Genomic DNA, 23,719 nt, shown 5'->3' with positions numbered 1-23,719 from the left:
GACAAGTGTAGCAGCTCAATCTCGGAGAGTATACCACCATCGTGTCCCTCGAGTTGCAGAACACTGGCGCAGGGATGTCAAGAAGTCCCTGCTGATCTCATGGAAGCCTAGATACTGGAGGGGCATGAGGAACTCAATGCCAGGTGGGACCTCCGTCATGCTGCTGAGGTTGATTACCATTAATTCCTCCAGGCTTGTAATGGCACCTTGCTGTATCACCAGCCGACTCAGATTAGGCAGGTCTTCTAGAACTAGCATCTTTAGATTGGGAAACCATCCCGTGAGAAATGCCAGCTGCTCTCCGTTGTATGCTCTGGTGAAATCTAGACGTGTCAAGGTTGATAACCGAGAAGGCGAGAAAGGGGTGGCAGGGGGGTCTTCTCTGAGCTGTGACCAACCTATATCCAACTCAAGTAGGCACGCTGCACATGCGAGAACATATCAGTTCGGAGTGTCTTACCCGAACCCGAAGAAAATTTGCACTCTCTTGGGGGGATGATGAGAGGGAGACAGCAGGTCAACATATACCATGTCGTTTACAATCACACCGTCCGATGATGCCCCGCTGACGTACCGTACATGATAGTGGCATTCGTCTGGCTGCCTAGCATTACACGGACGATCCTGATAATGAGGTAGGTCTTTGTGGAGATCAATACACAAAACTGATCTGCACAGTTCACCTTCTTGAGAGATCCATTTGGACGATATGGTAGGTGCGGTCCCTAGTGATTGTTATATCCAACACCAAGTTAAGACATGCAAGTGTAGGACAATAAATCTGTGATACTATGACAAACTGTTGTTACCTTGCAGATTTTGCACTGGTGGTTCGGGTGCATGCACTCCAGCCACGTGAGACTGCTGCCAGTGTCGATGTCCAGGAAGTAGGGCTTCCCACCAATCTCCATCGTAACATAGAAGTAACTGCGTAGGTACAGAATAGAAAACCGTGTCAAATATATTGAAGAGCAATAAAACTTGAAGTCTGCTCATGCTATATGTAGGGAATGGAGAAACATACCCAACAGGGTGGACGTTGCCTTGGAGCGGCAACTGGATGTAGGAGGAAGAGGACGGCGCTAGTTGGAGCAGGAGCAGGAGGAGTCCGATGATCGGAGACCACATGGCCGCCATGCATGGTGGGGAAAGATGGCAGAGCGCGCTGGGGTTTCACTTGCCTGCTGAAACTCTCTGGTTTGTTCCTTTAATTTGGATGCTGCCAACACTAGCAGGGTGGTGAGGTATTTATAGCCACTCGCGCCCCAACTTAAGAGCATGGTTAATAGTACAGCCAGTTGCTGGCTATATGATGTTGACACGTCATCTACAGCCAAGCTGCCCGCAAATACAATATGTAGATGTAAATAAGTATTACTTTATTTATACAAGGCCTACCATCTTTTCTCACGAAGTGTCTAGGAGCACGTGTTACAGCCGGTTGTTAGTTTGTAGCCCGTTTGTCTTCTCTCTCCTCTTCGCTCTCTTCCAACTCATCATAAATATATTATTTTAAGTCTTACAGTCCGCCTACGTCATCCTATTGTACTTGCTCTAATGCCGTCCACTGAGTCTAAGGGGGCAAAATATATAATCATGGTTTCTAAACTATTACTACTGTACCCCTGCATTTAATAATGATAAATGAGAAAAGACAAGAGTTGCCTTATCTAGAGTCCTTGTTTTCAGGAGGAAGCATTTCCCAAATCATTTACTAGTGCTAATGCTAATGACACATTGTGGCTAGTGCTAAGAGGGTGTTCGGATACGTTTTAGTCCCATGATTAAAAGTAGTGGGACTGTTTTAGTCCCATGATTAAAAGTAGTGGGACTAAAACTTGCTAGCCTCACCCATGTTTAGATTTAAATATTCCTTTCGTTTCAGTTTATAAGTCCGGCACGTGTATCTAGGTCGTCAATTGGACCAACTTAATGAGAGACATATATTACAAAAAATATATCATTAGAAACTTTAGATGTTCTATTTTCTAATGATATAATTTTTATGTTAAATAATATATTTTATATAAGTCAAATTGACGACCTAGATACACGCGCATGCCTTATAAACTGTGACGGAAGGAGTAGTAAGGGCATCTCCAACAGTTTGTTGGTTATCTTGTTGGTAAAATATGCCATGTCATCAGCCAACACCTTAACATACAACTACTCCAATGGGTTGTATCTAGTTTGCCCAATAAGATGTGAGGTAATAAATAAGGTGCTCTCTCATTCTACATTGGAGCTTGTGCAAGGGTGTTGGTTAATTTACATACAACCTTGTTCTCTTTCCTCATTTATTGCAATGACATATCATCAAAAATCCTATGTGTCAAAATTACCAACAACTATCTTACAACCATTGGAGATGCCCTAAAGAGACAAAAATCAAGTTAATGAACATTTATTATCCTCCAAACCCTTTAATCCAGAACTCGTCTGTGTTAAAGGAGAGGAGTTAAATGAGGAGAGAGAGGACTAATCCACATTTTAGTAAGGGTACCCCTGACTAGTTTTAGCCTCTGCGTGTTTCGAACTTTAGCCTTTTGAAAAGACTATTTTTAGTCAGACTAAAATAAGTCCTTTGGATCCAAGACTCGTTTTGGACGCCACAGAAATATAGAAGGAACATGGAGACGGTTTCAATCTCCAATCAACCATGTAAAAAGACAAATAAGACACTGTGGGCAGCATATTTCGTGGGCAGCAGTTGCATTTCCTACAAGGGCCACCTATACCCCGGCCCTGCAATTCCTAGTAATGCCCAACTGACCGAAGGGCTGCCTTTTTTGACTACCAGCCGAAGTCCTTGTTTTTCAGCACGGAAGCCGTGTGTGTGGGGGGGTGGGGGGGGGGGGAGGGGGCATAGTCCCCCTCTACTCCACAACCCATCGCCGTCGGAGGAGGAGGTGGCCAGGGCAGCGAGGAAAGTTGTTCCGACGCACAGCGTTTGCCCCCGAGATTCATGGCCCAGCGGTTTCAGCCCGTTTTCCTAAAAACTAATAGCGCAATTCTCGCTCACTTAATTAAGAAAATGTCAAGTCTTTGTCCCCATTGCAAAAAAAATTGGTCAGCAACAAGATTTGGATACCAATTTTTTTATTATTTGGAGTTACACAATTATATCATTAAACTGAACTCAATGATTAGTGATGCGTGTGCCACTCAATGATTATTGATTGAGGTACTTGTTTCCATGGCTAAATGGCTCGACCATTTCAGTCAACATCTATGTATATAACACACGTCTAGTATCTTAGTATACTAAGTAGTTGACCCCCACTACTCTATTTTCTAAACATGCCACCTCATGAAAGGCCCAACGTACATGTAAGACCACTGGCTACTAATGGCTCATTGTGGAAAGTACAGAATACTTGACGAACATGGAGACGGTTTCAATCTCCAATCCATCAAGCACCACTTATTTTGCAATAAGAAAGATGAGGAAGCAACCAACTTATGTCCTATCAAAACTGACAAACTCACCTACCATGCATGCATGTGACGCAACATAAAGGACCTTCCTTATCATTCCATTTGTTATAGAGCTTTGATGTTCATATACTCTTGTGGAACTTGAAGTTAAAATGGCTTTGTAATTTTTACGTTTCATGAGATAGAGAAGTGATGTCAATGGCGCAATTGCAGAACAATGGCGCAGGGATGTCAAGAAGTCCCTGCTGATCTCATGGAAGCCTAGATACTTGATGGACATGAGGAACTTAATGCCAGGTGGGACCTCCGTCATGCTGCTGAGGTTGGTTAAGAATAGTCTCTCCAGGCTCGCCATGGCACCTTCCTGTATCTTAGGCAGGTCTGTTAGAGCAAGAATCTTTAGCTTGGAAAACCACCCCGTGAGAAATGCCAGCTGCTCTCCGTTGTATGCTCTGGCGAAAACTAGACGCGTCAAGTTTGACAACCGAGAAAGGGATGGCAGGGGGTCTTCTCTCAGCTGTGACCAAAATAGATACGTACAATTCATACAAGTTCTGCCCCCCAACAGCTTGGAAGAGAGGAGACTCGTCCAACGCTCCTTCAGCTAGTCGTCCTCTCAAACCTAGCTTTTGCAGGCTTGGCAGGCGGACATTCAACAAGAGAACCTCGTTCTCGTCGCTTGCACCTACATCTAGGCAGGACAAATACCGCATATGAACTTGAGATTTGCTGATAAGTCCACAGTAGATTCCCTTCACATACCACAACCTCAAGCTTCTTATTTGCCTCAGCTCCCCTAAATGCCTAAGGGAATCATTTTGTGCTTCCAATGCTAGCAATGTGTGCAGATTAGTTAGATTTCCAAGACCATTGGGGATACACATGCCACTACAAGTTTTCAACACTCTCCCACCTGAATGTATTACTCTCCCAGCAAATAAATGTCTGAGCATCTTCAGCTTCATGATTCCACTAGGCAACTCATGTATGTCAGATCGAAAAAGGTCCAGCGTCAACAGATTTGAAAGCTTCTCAACAGACTTCGGGAGCTTCTTCACTTTTGAATCACGCAAACCCAAATGGCGAAGATTAAAAAGATCTCCAATGGCATCTGGAATCTTCTTGATAGGTAGACCACTTAATTCTAGCACTGTCATGTATCTTGACTCATTACATAGCAGAGTTAGTTGAGTGAATGTTGACTTGCTATCACCCAGTGTAATCATAGTCCGAAGTTGGTGCATATTGGAACACGATTGTTGAATATCACCTTTAAATTTGTGCAATACCAAACGGCGTTCGTCCTTCTGATGAGCCCCTCCACATTTCTCCTCATATGCAACACCAAAACAGTTCTTCTGGCACAAGTCAACTGCCAATTCACGTAAGATATCATGCATTCTGAATTCCTTTATCCTACCAAATGAGTTCCTCTTAACAAGTTGTAGCATGTTTCTATCAACCAACTCTTTTAGATAGCCTTCTGCCACTTCCTCTAGTGTGCTTTCACCCCTCTCCTCGATGAACCCCTCGGCTAGCCATAACCGTATAAGTTGTTTCCTTTTGAAAAGATAGTCTTCCGGAAATAAGCTGCAGTACAAGAAACAAGCTTTCAAGCGTGTTGGAAGGTATAGCAAAAGGGCCCGGGCGTTGCAACGGGAGAAAAAAATACCACACGTTTTTAATCTTTTTATAATCATTTTGATTTATTAAAATAATAAGCTAATTAACTAATGTAGTCAGTCCTATCCTATCTTATTGAGAAATCAACCCGTCCATTGTTAATTCCATCATGATAAGAAATTGAGCGGGACAAGCAAAGCAAAACAAAAAGGCTACGTGAATTGATCAATGGACTGTTATCTTATTTTACTCATGGGGTAGAGAATGTGGGATCAGATGACAAACTGAAGGTGGTGTGCCATTCTCTGTCTCTATAACAATACAATCTTACATTCAATACATTCATTCATCAGCAAACAAATCCCCATAAAACAAAATTTCTTGCCGGTGCTTGGCACACGGTTGGAGGCCTGGGGAGGGGATCTCACCAGATGATGAGTTCCTGCCGGAGGAGGGATACGATGAGAGGAGCAAGGGTTAGGCGCCTCTATCTGGCCATAAGGAGTCGTCGTTGCCGCGCCATAACCTCGGAGTTCCCCGTGTGAGCCATGGAGGCCCGCCTCCACACTAGTGGAAAACGGGCCTTTGGCCGGGACCCTTTAGTCCCAGCCTGCCTCTGGGCCGGGACTAAAGGCCCGACCACGTCGCCCCAATTCTCAATGCCTCCCTCGAGGCTTTAGTCCCGGCCCGTAAGGAGCCTTTAGTCCCGGTTCGTGTCCCAAACCGGGAGTAAAGGGCTACACGGTGGGCAGCCTGCATGTGCGCCACCTTTAGTCCCGGTTTGTGTCTCAAACCGGGACTAAAGTCCTCTGCCTATATATAGCACAACCCCCCTCTCCCCTCTTCCTTGCATTTTTCTTGGATGGAGGATTGTGGTTTGTGCTAGCTCTCCACTTTTTTTTGATGCACTAGAGGTGTTTGTTAAAATGTGTGTTAGAGCGATGCCGCTTCAGTTCACCGAACACAACTACGATATGAGATGCCTGAGCCACGCTTAAACCTCTTCCTATTTATTTCTAATTATTCTAAAAGGTTAGCAACTATATTTCCTCGTTTAGACCGTGCGGTACTAATTTTTAGGATCGTGATTGTATTTGATATACTGTCGTATAACACAAATGAGCCATCCATGGATGTACGCTGATCGACGCACAGCCGCTTACACAGAAGGCGTGCATTCTTTTCGAGATGCAGCCGATGCGAACAAGCATGGTGGTGGCTTTATGTTTTGTCCATGTGTTGAATGTCCGAATGAGAAGGATTACACTTCCTCAAGAGTCATTCAGAGCCACCTGCTTTGGTCCGGTTTTATGTCGGGCTATAATGTTTGGACCAAGCACGGAGAAAGAGGGGTTACGATGGAAGACGACGATGAAGAAGAAGAGAACGATGATGACAACTACCGATCTATGTTCCCTGAGTATGCTGATACCGTAATGGAAGACAATGAAGAAGAAGATCAGGATGAAGAACGGGAACCAGATGAGCCCGCTGATGATCTTGGCCGGGTCATTTCTGATGCACGGCGAGGTTGCGACACAGAAAAGGAGAGGTTGCAGTTCGAGCAGATGTTACAGGACCACAACAAATTGTTGTACCCAACTTGTGAAGATGGCCAGAAGAATCTGGGTAGCACACTGGAATTGCTGAAGTGGAAGGCAGAGACCGGTGTGACTGACTCGTCATTCGAAAAGTTGCTGGTACTGATGAAGAAGATGCTTCCAAGAAAGAACAATTGCCCGCCAGCACGTACGAAGCAAAGAAGCTTGTCTGCCCTCTAGGATTAGACGTGCAGAAGATACATGCATGCCCTAATGACTGCATCCTCTACCGCGGTGAGAAGTACGAGAATATGGATAAATGCCCGGTATGCACTGCATTGCGGTATAATATCAGAAAAGATGACCCTGGTGATATTGAGGGCGAGCCACCCAGGAAGAGGGTTCTTGCCAAGGTGATGTGGTATGCTCCTATAATACCACGGTTGAAACATCTGTTCAGAAATAAAGATCATGCGAAGTTGTTGCGATGGCACATGGAAGATCGTATGAAAGACGATAAGTTGAGGCACATCGCTGATGGTCGGCAATGGAGAAAAATCGAGAGAGAGTTCCCGAGATTTGCAGCTGACGCAAGGAACTTATGGTTAGGTCTGAGTACAGATGGCATGAATCCTTTTGGGGAGCAGAGTTGCAGTCACAGCACCTGGCCCGTTACTCTATGTATCTACAACCTTCCTCCTTGGTTGTGCATGAAGCGGAATTTCATTATGATGCCAGTGCTTATCCAAGGTCCAGAGCAACCCGGCAATGATATTGATGTGTACCTAAGGCCATTAGTTGATGAACTTTTACAGCTGTGGGCCGAACCAGGTGTATGTGTGTGGGACGAGCACAAACAAGAGGAATTTGACCTTCGAGCGTTGCTTTTCGTAACCATCAATGATTGGCCTGATCTTAGTAACATTTCAGGACAGTCAAACAAGGGATACAATGCATACACGCACTATTTAGATCAGACAGAAAGTATATATCTGGACAAATGTAGGAAGAATGTGTACCTATACAATCGTCGTTTTCTTCCGCCCAAGCATCCCTTAAAGAAAAAAGGCAAGCATTTCAATGGCAAGGCAAAACCCCGAGGGAAGCCTGTCATCCGTACTGGTGCTGAAGTATTTGATATGGTCAAAGATTTAAAAGTAATATTTGGAAAGGGTCCTGGCAGCCAACCTGTTCCTAATGGCCCTCATAAACGCGTACCCATGTGGAAGAAGAAATCTATATTTTGGGAGCTACCCTACTGGGAAGTCCATGAGGTCCGCTCGGCAATCGACGTGATGCACCTGACGAAGAATCTCTGCGTGAATATTGTAGGCTTCCTAGACTTGTATGAGAAGTCAAAAGATACACCGGAAGCACGGGAGGACCAGGAACGTCATAAAGGAAGAGATGGCATGCATCCAGGGCAGTTTCAAGGGCGTGCCAGCTACGCTCATACTAAGGAAGAGAAGGGAATCTTCTTTGAAGTCCTTTTCAGTATCAAGGTCCCGACTGGCTTCTCGTCGAATATAAAGGGAATCGTAAATATGAAAGACAAAAAATTCCAAAACCTAAAGTTTCATGACTGCCACGTGCTTATGACGCAATTGCTTTCGGTTGCATTGAGGGGAATTCTACCGGAAAATGTTCGCCTCGCAATTGTGAAGGTATGTGCATTCCTCAATGCAATTTCTCAGAAGGTAATCGATCGAGAAAGTCTATCAGGTTACAGATTGATGTGGTCCAATGTTTGGTCAGCTTTGAGTTGTTGTTCCCGCCATCCTTCTTCAATATAATGACACACCTCCTAGTTCACCTAGTCGAAGAGATTAGAATTCTCGGTCCTGTGTTTCTACACAATATGTTCCCCTTTGAGAGGTTCATGGAAGTCTTAAAGAAATATGTTCGTAACTGTGCTAGGCCAGAAGGAAGCATCTCCAAGGGCTATGGAACAGAGGAGGTCATTGAGTTTTGTGTGGACTTTCTTCCTGACCTTAAGCCGATTGGTGTTCCTGAATCTCGGTACGAGGGTAGGCTGACAGGAAAAGGAACACTAGGAAGGAAAGAAAAAGTATGTATGGACGGGCATTCTTTCTCTCAAGCACACTAAACATTTCTACACAATTCCACCGTGGTGGCTCCGTATATCGTGAGACACAAGAATATTCTACGCTCCGAAAACCCGGGGAAGGCTGACTCTTGGATTAAAGGGAAACACGAGAAGACTTTCGACAGTTGGTTGTAGACACATCTCATGAATGACGACACCGTTGGAGATCAGCTGTACTGTTTGGCTAGGCCACCATCTTCGACTATATGTACTTTCCAAGGGTATGAGATAAATGGGAATAAATTTTACACGGTTGCCCAAGATAAAAAGAGCACCAACCAAAATAGTGGTGTCTGCTTTGATGCAACAGACGACAATGGGCACTGTTTGGAAACATATTACGGGTACATAGAGGAGATATGGGAACTTGACTATGGACCTACTTTTAAGATCCCTTTGTTTCGGTGCAAATGGGTGAAGCTGACAGGAGACGGGGTAGTTGTAGACCAAAAGTACTACATGACAACAGTGGATCTCAACAATCTTGCGTACATGGACGAACCATTTGTCCTAGCCAATGATGTCGCTTAGGTTTTCTATGTGAAGGACATGTCTACAAAAACGAGAAAAAGAAATCAGCAAAAGAAGATATCGTCCGATGAGCCAAAACGCCACATAGTTCTTTCAGGGAAAAGAAACATCGTGGGAGTAGATGACAAGACACACATGTCAGAAGATTATAATAAGTTCCATGAAATTCCGCCCTTCAAAGTGAAAACTGACCCAAGCATCCTACTGAATGATGAAGATTCTCCATGGCTACGACCCAAAAGAAAACAGAAATAATAGATAGGAATATTGGTGCAATAATGTAATAATGTATTAAACCTTTTATGTAATGCATGTATGGAATGTACTAAATTTCAAACACTTTTCATTTTCATAGTTTTGTCAAATTCTCAAATACGCAAAAAGAATTTTAATAAACCTTTGTAAGAGATGAGTTCTCGTTCGAAACCCTGATACTTCGAGAGAGATTGTCCGTTTTGTACACGAAGTGCATCCAGTTTTTGTCGTAGCCCTCTCAACTTTTTAACACATGCTATGTGGGTGAAATGATGATAGCATGCCAACTTTCAACATTTTCAGAGTTCATTTGTAGTGCTTTTCAATTTCAGGGTCAACTAGCTCAAAAAAATAATAAGTAAATGCACGAAGAATACCAAATGAAGTCAGAAATTGTTGAAATTTTGTGATGTGCCTTTGAATGGTGCATTTTGAACACACAAAAAGTATGGAGTTCAAATAAGTTCGAAAAAATGAAATCCCTTTGTAAGAGATGAGTTCTCGTTCGAAACCCTGATACTTCGAGAGAGATTGTCCGTTTTGTACATGAAGTGCATCCAGTTTTTGTCGTAGCCCTCTCAACTTTTAACACATGCTATGTGGGTGAAATGGTGATAGCATGCCAACTTTCAACATTTTCAGAATTCATTTGTAGTGCTTTTCAATTTCAGGGTCAACTAGCTCAAAAAAAAAAGTAAATGCACGAAGAATATCAAATGAAGTCAGAAATTGTTGAAATTTTGTGGTGTGCCTTTGAATGGTGCATTTTGAACACACAAAAAGTATGGAGTTCAAATAAGTTCAAAAAAATGAAATCCCTTTGTAAGAGATGAGTTCTCGTTTGAAACCCTGATACTTCGAGAGAGATTGTCCGTTTTGTATACGAAGTGCATCCAGTTTTTGTCGTAGCCCTCTCAACTTTTTAGCACATGCTATGTGGGTGAAATGATGATAGCATACCAACTTTCAACATTTTCAGAGTTCATTTGTAGTGCTTTTCAATTTCAGGGTCAACTAGCTCAAAAAAAATAAGTAAATGCACGAAGAATACCAAATGAAGTCAGAAATTATTGAAATTTTGTGATGTGCCTTTGAATGGTGCATTTTGAACACACAAAAAGTATGGAGTTCAAATAAGTTCAAAAAAATGAAATCCCTTTGTAAGAGATGAGTTCTCGTTCGAAACCCTCATACTTCGAGAGAGATTGTCCGTTTTGTACACGAAGTGCATCCAGTTTTTGTCGTAGCCCTCTCAACTTTTTAACACATGCTATGTGGGTGAAATTATGATAGCATGCCAACTTTCAACATTTTCAGAGTTCATTTGTAGTGCTTTTCAATTTTAGGGTCAACTAGCTCAAAAAAAAAGTAAATGCACGAAGAATACCAAATGAAGTCAGAAATTGTTGAAATTTTGTGATGTGCCTTTGAATGGTGCATTTTGAACACACAAAATGTATGGAGTTCAAATAAGTTCAAAAAAATGAAATCCCTTTGTAAGAGATGAGTTCTCGTTCGAAACCGTGATACTTCGAGATAGATTGTCCGTTTTGTACACAAAGTGCATCCAGTTTTTGTCGTAGCCCTCTCAACTTTTTAACACATGCTATGTGGGTGAAATGATGATAGCATGCCAACTTTCAACATTTTCAGAGTTCATTTATAGTGCTTTTCAATTTCAGGGTCAACTAGCTCAAAAAAAATAAGTTAATAGTTTGGATAGTCAAAATAATTACTTTTGAAAATAGAAAATAGTTTTGCATTATTTATTCAATTTCAAACACTTTTCATTATCATAGTTTTGTCAAATTCTCAAATATGCAAAAATAATTTTAATAAACATAGTTTTTAATTGAAAATAACAAAATAGTTAATAGTTTGGATAGTCAAAATAATCGTGCACGCGAGGAGAGGCTTTAGTCCCGGGTGGAGCAACGACCCGGTACAAAAGCCCCTCGCCTGCCACCTGCTGAGGAGGGGCTTTAGTCCCGGTGCGTGGTTCCAACCGGGACTAAAGGCCCCTGCTTCCCGCCTTCTCGTCTGCCCGAAAAGAGGCCTTTAGTCCCGGGTCGTGGCTCCACCCGGGACTAAAGGGGGTCTTTAGTTCCGGTTGGAGCCACCCACCGGGGCTAAAGATCCACCTATATAAGCGGGACTTAGAAAAATTCCAACCCAAATTGTCCATTTCTCTTCTTCTTCCTCTCATTCTCCTGCCCGGCGCGGCACACCGACGACCTCGACGACGTCGTCAGGCTGCCCGCCGTCCTCCTCGCCGCCACCTGCCGTCCTCCTCGCCGTCGCCGTCGTCCTCCTCGCCGCCGCCGCCCTCCTCGCCGCGCGCCGCCGTCCTCCTCGCCGCGCGCCCGTCGACACCTCCGACTGATAAGCCCCCCGCCCCCTCCTCCCCAACACTCCGGCCAGTAGAAGAAAAGAAGAAAAAGGAGGAGAAAATAAGAAAAACGAGAAGAAAGGAAGAAAAAGGAGAAGAAAGGAAGAAAAAGGAGAAAAAGATAGAAAAAGGAGAAGAAAGGAAGAAAAAGGGAAGGAGAAGAAAAGAAGAAAAAGGAGAAGAAAAGAAGAAAAAGGAGAAGAAAAGAAGAAAAAAGAAAGAAAGGAAGAAAAAGGAGAAGAAAGGAAGAAAAAGGAGAAGAAAGGAAGAAAAAGGAGAAGAAAAGAAGAAAAAGGGAAGAAAAGAAGAAAAAGAAAAAGATTTTTTTGTTATTTAATTCCTATTGTTATTAGTTTTGTGCTAGATTATTAGGGTTAGTAATATTTAGAATTAGGTTAGGGTTACAAGAAGAAGAAATATGAACAAAAATAAGAAAATAAGATTAGAAAAAAGAAAAATAAGAAGAGGAGTAGAAGAAAAGAAGAAAAAGGAGAATAAGAAGAGGAGGAGAGGAGAAGAAGAGGAAAAATAGAAGAAGAGGAGAAGTAGAAGAAGAGAAAAAATTAGAAGAGGAGGAGAGGAGAAGTAGAAGAAGAGAAGAGGAGAAGTAGTAGAAGAAGAGGAGAAGTAGAAGTAGAAGAAGAAGTAGATTATTGCTTAATTGTTATTAGTGTAGTGTATATGCTTAAGTGTTAATAGTGTTTCTTAGATTATTGCTTAATTTTGTTATTGTATATGCTTAAGTGTTAATAGATTAATTTTGCTATTGTATATGCTTAAGTGTTAATAGTTTATTTTTAGCAAGAAAATTAATAGAACTAGTTTATTTTTTTAGTTCATTTTACGATGCCTATCCCGCATCCTCGTCGTCGACTCGGCGGAGGACACCTGCTTGATAAGAGGGGCCCTGTCCGGGACTGGGCTCCGCCCGGCTGGTATTGGGAGGTGCTACCTTCCGGGGGCCGTAGGTTGGTGAGGAGCCAGCCCGTCATTGACCCGATTCTTGTTTGGTGGCGGTCGCGTGGGCCAGTGAGGGTGCCGAGGCTTCCGGACACCGCGGAGGTGGTACGTCACCGTGTCAACGAGGAGGATGAGCACGTCCGTCGCTACATGGTTGCGTTGGAGAGCAGGTTCGAGCATACCTGGCAGGTTCTTCGGGGATCTCACTGGAGCTATGATCCTGTGATGGTTCTTTCTCTTTGGGTGTCCACCGCCCGCGCCGATACCCGTCGGACGCTACGGTTCTAGATGTATCAGTGATGCTATATGTATGATAGTATTCGAGGAGTATTAGTGATAATATTCGACGATGTACGGACAAAAGAGATGATGTATTTGCTTATAATTGAATGCATGCTAATTTGAATACTACTTTATTTTACGATTTGGTTTTGCTTATTGAATTCTCAAATTGGAAAAGTACTCCTACTTTGAATACTATGCAGAAATCTAGGAGTCCCGGGTGGAGCCACGACCCGGGACTAAAGTTGTTTTGGAACGGAGTTCCTGATAGAATAATTCTTTTTTGGTACAAAGGTTAAGAGAATCCGTTAGACATATTTTAGAGTTTAGGTTCTAGCCAAGACCCGGGACTAAAGGTCCTCCTATATAAAACGACACTTCGAAGTTTCCAACCCCTCTTATATAGTTTGTTAGTTTATTAGTTAATCAAATGTCCGTTTTTTGCAGAACTATGGATCCACATATCAGGAACCTCGAAGAGGAAGAACTTCTCAAAGATATAATCAAAGACGGCCCCGACGTTGAACCAGCTGAATCTCCGTCGTCATATCTAAACCCCTCCGGATATGGAATGGAGGTCGAGCGACACGAAGATGAAGCCGATGGGGCAGGAGATAGGTCCAATGACGGAGAAGGTGATAGCTCCACTGGTGGAGAAGCCGGTGGAGAAGCCGGTGAAGAAATAATAAAGTCCGGCGAGGTATACATATGAAGTTCGACAATCACTTGTAATATGTGAAAAATATTGGAGATAGCTCTATATTGTATACATGTACATTCATTTGACGAATGTTTCTCCCTCTTAGGCCTCCACATCGAGCAAACCTACGAAACGAGGCCCGACTAGAAAGTTGGATGCACGGACGCATTACATCTTTGAGGTGATATTGCCTACGGGCGACCCCAAGCTTCCTAAGAATGCTGCTGGCACATTCAAGAAGCAATGCAGAGTTCTCGTTAGGGATCACGTCCCGATCAGCGTTCGGGAGTGGAACAAGCGCAAAGGGGCAGCCGATAGTGACTATGTCGCCGAAAGGTACAAAGATAATCTTTGGAATGATCTCATGTCACATTTCAACCTGCCAGAATGTGAGAATGAAGACGCCGCAGACAAACTGAGGGCTAAAGTCAAGCAGTGGACTCTAAAGAAGATGGCCGAACTGTTCCGTAGCTGGAAGAAGAAGCTATGGAAAAATTATCTGAGGACAAAGAAAGTGCGAGTATTCGAGGGGTATCTAGCCAAGCAGGCGAATCACTGGAAGGCATTTCAAGAGTACAAGGAGTCAGAAGATGCCCAGGCATTATCAGAAAAGAACAAGATAAATGCCGACAAGAAGAAATATCACCACAAGCTGGGGCCAGGGGGCTATGAGACTGCCATCCCAAAGTGGGATAAGAAAGAGCAAGATCTGCTAGATAAAGGCATCGTACCTGAACCACTCCGTGATGAGTGGGAATTGAGAGCAAGAAATTGGTTCCTTGCGCATGGTGGTTCGTACGACGAAGAAACAGGGGACCTCATCTGCAGTTACGGTCTTAGGATACCCAGGGAGAATTGGAAAAGGATAGTGAAAGAAATTAAGGAGGGAAAAAGAAAGTTCACTGCACATAGAGAGAAAGATTTCCTCACACTGGTCCTCGGCAATGACGAACATGGAGGACGAACGCGAGGCTTCGGTCCTTCTTACCCGTGGTGGCTTGGGTTTGCCAGAGACCAAGACACTTACAGAAGCCGAGAGAGAGCAAAGAAGCGGCAGCAGGATGAGGAGAATGACAAGTTCAACCAAGTTGCTTGCCAGGATTAACGAGCAACAAAAGCAGATTGATGAGCTTAGAGGAGAAGCGCGCCAGGAAGATCCTGCACTTGATATTACCGGCGCCCCATCTAAGCGGAAAAGCAGCGTGGCTGAATCTGAGGCCCCGCCCGACGATGCACGAAGAATGATAGAGGGCGGTCCCAGCTACCCCATGGATGGAATCAAGGAGTCAACATCATGTGAACTCCATCAGAAATTCAAGAACATATCCATGAAGGTGGCCCTCGGACAAGCTTTACCTTCTGGCCCTGATGCACGCTCGCATGGCCGTGAGATTCCAGCTGGCTTTGCTAAAGTCGGGGTGGATGAAATCATGGCGGGGTTTCATGATATGGAGCTCGACATAGCTGGACCCGAAGATGAGAGGACACTCGGAGAAGTACTGGGTGGAGTCATCCTATGGGACAAGAACTACATCAAGCTTCCAGGCTCGGCCCCAAGGACAACACCGCCTCCGAGTCGTCGCAGGTCACCTACACCTCCATTACGTCCAAGCCCTCCACATGACGTCGGCCAGCACAACACGAGTCCATCTCGATCACCGCCGCCGGACTTGGGTCGTCCGTCTCCGCCGCCGCCCGCTCCGGATACTAAGCGGAAGCGTGCCACCAAGAACGCTCCGCCGACGATTTCTAAGCAACGGAGCCCCCCAAAGCGCAAACGGTCGCCCCTCCCAAAGGTACCTCATGGTAATCTTCCTATCAGACCTTATGATCGTACCCCCGAGGAAAACGCCAGGATAGCAAAGGAACATCATGATGCACAGATGAAAAAGAAGGAACCCGAGCCCCGCCCGGAATACACCGAGAAGCAAATAGCATTTGCAAAATACTTCACGAACCTTCCATCACAGTATGACTTACACCATAAGCCTGATGACTATACACGCACATTGCAGAAGGAAGTGAAAAAGAGCAGATCACGTGCAAGTGCAACTGGGAGCAAATCAAGTTCAACTACAAGCAAGAAAAAATCAGACGTTCCTCAGCTTGGACAACAGGCCAAACAGTCGATCCCACCCCTCACGGTGTTAACCGAGAATGTCTCCCCTCCGGTGCAGGGCAAGATTTCAAATTAGCAAAGAAGTGGGCGGCTGAATGGGGTATCTCGGTTGAAGATATTCTGGCTTCCCAAGACGACAGGTTACCCAAGGCTGTGGTAGCCCCTAAGCCACAGTTTGTCATGGGATCGCCTTTGGTCAGCAAAGATGATCTCCCAACAAATATGTGTTACTTGCATACATGGTACTTAAGTGAATCAAAGAATGGGAGAACGATGATCGTCGTGAGTGTTCCACGGGAGTACTACGGCCGCCCCGAAGAAATCCATATCGACTTTGATGAACTCTTCCAGATGTACAATGGCGACGCCCTCGACAAATCGCTTATGAGTTGCTATTGTCTGTAAGTTTTTCAATTCGTTGTCTACATATAACTTGTTTAGTTATTTCAATTCATTGTCTATATATAACTTGTACTCTATTATGCAGAATGAAGATTCTGGATTGTAAAAAAAAGAAAATCCTAAATATTGGGTTTATTGACCCAGATAAAATACATATAGCGACGCTAACTGATAAACCTAAGGAGACGGAGGAAAACCTTCTAAGGTTTCTAACAGATCAAAATTTCTGTGACCACATACTGTTTCCATACAAGTTCAGGTGAGGGTCTTTACTCTGTTGTGTCCATTCACTTATAAGTGTAATTGATAAGTTACTGACACACACACACACACACACACACACACACACACACACACATATATATATATATATATACATATATATATATATACATGTGCAGCTTCCATTGGATTCTGTTGGACATTCAAATTGATAAGGGAAGAGTTGATGCCTTCGACCCATTATCGAGACCCTTGGAACAGTTCCAAAGCCTGCAGGACATGCTCCAAGGGTAATTTCAATCTTTCTTGAGCTCTATCGGTCTCTTTCGATGATTTTCTGATATATCAATTAATGAAAAACTTAGCAAATCATTATCCTTGTCGGGCAGGGTTTGAAAGCGGTTCAAGTGCGTGACTCCCGGTATCGAACCTGAGAAGCTGACCTTTAGAGCGGCTCAGGTAAGTAGTAGTATGATATACTTCTATTTTCAATACATTTATGATGCTAGATTATTATTTTGATTATATATATTCTATTCTCGTAAAGTGTGACCAGCAGCCACGGAGAACGCATCTATGCGGATACTATGTTTGCTAGACCATTCGCACATTTACCTCTGAGCACAAGGATCACATGATACTATGTTTGCGAGACCATTCGCACATTTACCTCTGAGCACAAGGATCACAGATTCGACGTAAACAATGAAAATTCACACCTCTATTTTTACCCGTCATTCTTTGTTATCATGATTGATATTCATATTCATCTCCTCTTCTTATATAGTACACGGCCATGAGGACGAAGGTCCTACCAGAGCAACCCGCGATTGTTGTTGTAGAGGAGCTTGCTTTCTGAGGACGGAAGCTATAGATGACAAAGGACGATTTAGTGTAGCTAGGGGCCATTACTGATGTTCGTCCATGTAATCGAATAGACGAGCTCTAGTCCCGATAATTCAGATCTGCATATAATTGTATATATATGCTCGCTTGTAAGATAAGTTAATCTTATATATATATGCATAATTATTTCTATTTAAATTATATGAAAACTAATTGCCGAACACCAAACGAGGCATCACGTTAATCTCCCGAGCACCTAAACCCTAAAACCCTAAAACCCAAAAATAATTTCATTCAAAAAAAAAACCCAAAAATAAGTAAAATCTGAAACTCTTTAGTCCCGGTGTGTAATGAATCGGGACTAAAGGGCCTACCCCTGGGGCGCTACGAGGCGCCCACGTGGAGCACCTTTAGTCCCTGCTTGGAACAGGACCGTGACTAAAGGTTAGGCCTTTAGTCCCGCCCCTTTAGTCCCGGTTGGTGAACCGGGACTAAAGCCCCTTACGGGCCGGGGCTAAAGGCCCCGTCCCCACTAGTGCCACCTGCAAGTACTTCGCTCCGCCGCGCCTTATCCGTGCGCCACCGCCGTTCTGCATCGAGCAGACGCATCAGCCCCAGTCATTGTAGTTGTCGCGTTGATTTGATCCAGAAGCTGTGCTCGAGCGCCGAAACGGGGGCAACAAGCGGGCAGAGGTACGGCCGCCGAGGCGGGTGGGTTGAGATCGACAACAGTGGTGGTTGAGCTCGGCCACGACGACGAGTGGTGTGGCAGCGGCCTGGGCACAGGCCAGGGTGGACCAGGGTCTTTGCGAAAATTACAGGTTTTTTTTAATAAAAATGACGCGGTGGATTTTCCGACGAAAGCAATAGCCGCTTTATTATTAAGTATAGATATGAAGCTCAGATGCAAAACATTCCTTATGTCACTGAGACTTGAATTATTAATTAGCTCCCAACTCAATTGGACATTTATTCTGCTCCATTCTTCCACAGTTTTCTCACGCACACGCAAGAGGCCACCAACTAACACGATAACCAGAGGCAAGCCTTTGCACTTGCTAACTATTTCCTCGGACAAAGGCTTCAACTCGGTAGGACATTTATGATTTGTATCTCTTGGAAAGGCTTTCTTACAGAAGAGGTCCCATGCCTTGTCTTCGGGTAAAGCTGGAAGTGTTAAGATTTGTCCTTGAGAGGCAAGTGGAGCAACACAACTTTCCCTTGTTGTGACTACCACTCGACTGCCCTTATCATTATGAATAAGCACCCTAGAAAAATCATTAAATGCTTCTGGAGTCCAAACATCATCCAAAATGATCAAATACTTTTGTTGCTCCAGAAACGTCTTAATTGTCTCTTCAAGGCATGTGGTGTCCATGTCTTTCGTGTTAGATAGAACACCAACTTTATCTCTGGAAAGTTCCTTGATTATATTCCTCAAGATATCTTCTCTAGAATAAGTTTGAGAGATGGAAACCCAGGCATGGCATTGGAAGTTCTCCCTCTCCTTCTTGTAGACATTTGCAGCTAAAGCTGTTTTACCAAGCCCTCCCATTCCAAGCAGCGCTATCACAGAGCGTCCCAAATGATCACTTGCCAACCACTGCTGAAGTGTTTCTCTGTTCTCATCGACCCCCACTAGATCTTCATCAAGGGAATGTGAAGTGTTCGCTAGATCTTGGGGCCTCTTAACAATGTAGACTGAGCTACTAGTATCCCCAATGTTCATGGGAATCCAACGGTTTTTTGTCTCTGACAAGTGTGTAAGGTCTTTCTCTATCTGCTTCACCTTGATAGCTATCATGTTCAAAGAAAGTAGAGACCTTGGTTTTCGGAACCCTTTCTTCTGGTAAAAGCAACACCCTATATCATTCTCCTGACCAACTAGACACAAGTACTCATCCACCATGTCCTCCATATTATATGCTACCTTCCGTACCCCCTCCAACCAGCTCTCATAGACTGCATTGTTCAGGTTGCGTATGTCCATTTGATAGAGAACATCATGCATTACACTAAGCTCCCTCACAAGACGATCCATGCTGGCTTGTAGCTCTAATAGTTGTCTCCCATACTTTGCAAATTGTGTGCTTGCCTCACGTGCTATTCCATTTGCCAAGGCAGTGCCGATCTTTTTAATGGCTAATAGAATAACAATCTCCGCTATTACTTTCTGAGAATTTCTAACGTCTCACTGTTGATTGGTCGCCTAGTTGTATATTTTCTCAATATAATTCAAACAACCACTGCAAAACGAAGTGAATGATGTTTAGTTAAACAATGGGTGCACCCTACTAGTACCAAGCACTTGCCAAAACACTTCAAAAACACTCCAGCCACAATGATAAAGTTAAATAAGAAGAAAATTTCCATGAAATCCTCCAAAACTCTTATTAGTTATTCTTAACCTATCCAACTCCAACCCAAACAATCAAACAAAACGGTAATTAAAATAGGCAGATAAATGAGAAATTTAAAACACTTGGGGTTGTGCAATAGTTCACTGCGGCAAACTTAATGTTATTAACCTACTAGCACGGGTGACATTGTACCGAATGACCCAGCATGCATGATCCGGTTCCATATAGGGACATCTCATCTTGAAATGACCCAAATGTTGAAATTTGAACCAAGTAAGACGAACAAGGAAGCAAATCTGATATACATGCTAGCTCGCCAATATGAATATTCTACTATCAGATAGTTGGCTAATGTGACAGTATCAGGTGGCGTAGTTCCACACTTCAATATCCATCTAATAATATCTCCAGATGTTTGGAGTGAAAAATAGCTAGAGTTGTTAATTAAGCATGTCATGTCATAAGAATCATAAGGACAAATCAATATATTATTTTCTGATAAAAATACTTTAACTAATAGGAGCCTTCCTGTTCACTTTAGGAGATCCTCGCCCAACAAGATTTTGACTTTGGGAGGATAGCATACAACCACTAATTAACGAGCATTATGAACAACTATGAATCTGTCATACAGAGTAATTAAGGTTATTTGTGAATCTAAGGGAAACAATGAGTGGCAACTAAAACAAAGTATCCCCACAAATTAAGAAGCTCGTAGAAACGTTTATTGTGCTTAAGGTGCTAGAAGAAACGTTTATTGTGCTTAAGGTGCTAGAAGAAACGTTTATTGTGCTTAAGGTGCTTAAGAAACGTTTATTGAATCTAAGGGAAACAATTAGTGGCAATACTCACAAAGTATACTAGGCTAGCCAACTTGAAAAGAAACAACAGAAGTGTATTTTGTTTGCGCCCAGTAACATTGTGCTGAGTGCAACCTAACATTGCGAGACTACTAGTGAAGGACGACGCACCTGCTTCGTAATAGCTTAGATGTGATCGATCTTGGCAACCTCCTTGTGCACTTTTGAATCTGAAACCACCAGAACAGTCTTCTCCCAAAAGAAGAGACCTCGTGGCTTGCCTGGTCTTGTTGTCATTGAATCTTAATCATGGAGATCCTGAACTCACATGGAGCCATGGTTATGGCTGAGAGTGTGCTAGCTTCTTGTTGCTGACAACTAGCTGGATTGCATCTTCAAATTGAGATGTCCTGGCTAATAAAACCAGAGAACAATCAGCTGCCTGGCTAATAATGGCAAGGAAAACTTCTTATTACTGCATCAACCTAGCTAGCTACGATATTGACCAGAGAACTAGGAACACAACCAAATTAAGCGAAACACACCTGGATTGTAATCGATGTAGATCCAGACAGCTTTCAGATGAGAGTGGCTTGGTGAAACTGCAGTTCAGGATCTGAATCATCAAAACAGTGCCATGGCTTGGTGAGAGTGCGAAACACCAGTTTTGTTGTTTAAGCAATCTCAAGTTGCCACCAGTGAATCTAAGGCTGGTCACAATGGGGAGTAACATAAGGTAGTAACCTACACACTTTTCTAGACTATGTTCCTACCTTCACAATGGAGAGTAACATGTATGTATTGTCATGCAACGATGCATTTATTAGGCTATAGACTCATTGTTTCTTGGAGTGTGTGATGTTTCGGTAACTTAGCTAGTTACCACAAGCACCTCTCTCTTCATTAAATACATGCCACATAAGCAAACTCGTATTGGAGTGTGTGATGTTCCTGCTAAGTTCCACCCCATTGTGACCAGCCTAAGCCAAGTCAATGCTAGTCTTCTCGTGGCTGAAGCTCAATGATTTACCGTCATGCTGTATTATCTGAAACCACTTCGCCTGTGTGCACATCCAACGCATTAAAGGTGTTTTAGCACTGTGATGGTACCGTCATTACCAGAGAAGTACCTAGAACAAAACCAAATTAAGGGGAACGCACCTGGCTTTTAATCGATGTAGATCCAGCCAGACTTGGACCTCCTTGTGCGCTTCAGGATCTGAAAACACCAAAGCAGAGTCAAGTCAGCTGCTAGTCTTCTCGAGGTGGCTGCAGGTAAATCATTTTCCGACATGCTACATTATTTGAAATCAATGTGCCTCTCTGTGCTCAGCTTTTCAATGCTACTTCAAATTTTCATAGACCCCATGCATTAAAGGTGCTTCATGGCACGGTCTCTCTGCTCAGCAGTCCGTACTGTGGCATGCACACAGTGATAGTGGCACAGAGCAATGCCTTCAAGCCTTCAACAGCTTGCCGTGTGTAAGTACTGCTCCTTAATCTGGCTCTCTTTTAATTATGTCAAACTGTTAATGTTATGACCGGTACAACGTACCAACGGACGAGGCCCAATGAGCAGGGTTAGTTACGGGCTTAGCGGAAGTTATGTTAGTTATTTTAAAGACTCCAAGTTATATTAGATTCCAAGTTATCTAGGGTATAGTGGAGCTTGTCCTCCTATGTAAACACATGTACCCTTTGATATTAATCAGACAATAAACAGTATTCTGTTGTCGTCTCCCTTAGGAGACAGGAGCCCAAACCCTAGCCGCCCTACCTCAACCGCGCCTCTCTCTCTCTCTCAACGACGGCGCCCAACCGCCGGCGCCGGCATCCCCAGCCGCGCATCCCGCACTTCCACCCCTACAACCTACATCCCAGACCTAGTAGAACCCTAGCCTCTACCAATTTGGTATCAGTTTGCTTGGGTTCGATGAGTTTGTCGGACCTTCCCACCATCACCGCCTTCGCCGCCGACTCGCAGCAGCCGCCGCCGCCGCACCAGTCGCCGCCACCGGCCACCTCAGGTCCGTCCGCCTCCGGTACCGCGGCCCTTGCGGTCGAAGCCGCCCCCGTCCTCTCCCCGGCAGAGATGTCCTCGGCGATCCTCGACCTCACCCTGGCGGTCTCAAACCTCCGAACTTTCCTCCAGGCTCCGTACGCAACCCCGCCCCAACCGCCTCTGCCGGCGGCGCCCTTCGCGCCACCGCCCTCGGCCACCGTCGCGCCCTAGGGCCTGCCGATCACCCAGGTCCGGTGGCCGTCGTCGCCATCCCCGCTTCCGATGTGGATCGACACGCCGACCTACACGACGGCGCCGCTACAGCCGACGGTGTTGCAGCCACCCGCCCCCACCTTCGAGGGGCTCGGCGGGTACACTGACCCGTACGCCGGGAGCTCCGTGTTGCCGCAGCACTCTCCTGCCGCCGTACTGGGTCATCACGAGGGCGCCTACGCGGCCTCGCCACACGTGCAGCAGCCGCCCCGCTTCACCAAGCTGGAGTTCGCCACCTACGATGACACCGTCGACCCCATGAACTGGCTCAATCAGTACGACCAGTTTTTCAGGGGGCAGCGGACCATGGCGTCCGACCGCACGTGGATCACCTCCTACCACCTCCGTGGCGCCGCACAGACGTGGTACTACGCCCTCGAGCAGGACGATGGCGGGATGCCTCCGTGGGAGCGCTTTCGCGACCTGTGTCTCCTCCGGTTCGGGCCCCCATACGTGGGAGCCGCCTGGCCGAGCTCTGTCGCCTTCCCTTCACCACCTCGGTGCAGGACTTCGCCGACCGCTTCCAGACGTTGGTCTGCCATGCGCCTGATGTCATGGCTCGCCAACGCACCGAGCTCTTCGTCGGCGGCCTTCCCGACCACATCCGCATCGACGTCGAGATGCGCGACCCCAATGACCTGTAGACGGCCATGTACTACGCATGCGCGTACGAGCAGCACGCCAACGCCCTGCAGGAGGCGTTCCTGGGCCGCGGCACGCGTCCCCTGACCCACCCCGCCCCGGTGGCCGCCACCCCGACACGCTCCGCCCTGCCGGCCGCTACTGCGGCTACCCCCGCGCCGACACGCACCTTCCGGCGCTTGACATCGGCCGAGCAGCTCGAGCGGCGGCGCAAGGGCCTGTGCTTC

At 45.0% G+C, this 23,719-nt stretch overlaps 1 pseudogene; it reads right to left on the bottom strand.

Moving 5' to 3' along the window:
- LOC123410917 lies at positions 1-19,727 on the bottom strand (annotated as a pseudogene).
- Between the last annotated feature and the right edge of the window lie 3,992 nt (positions 19,728-23,719).

This window comes from Hordeum vulgare, chromosome 7H (assembly GCF_904849725.1).
Source record: "Hordeum vulgare subsp. vulgare chromosome 7H, MorexV3_pseudomolecules_assembly, whole genome shotgun sequence".
Taxonomy (NCBI): domain Eukaryota; kingdom Viridiplantae; phylum Streptophyta; class Magnoliopsida; order Poales; family Poaceae; genus Hordeum; species Hordeum vulgare.
This window is presented reverse-complemented; position numbering and strand designations above follow the sequence as displayed.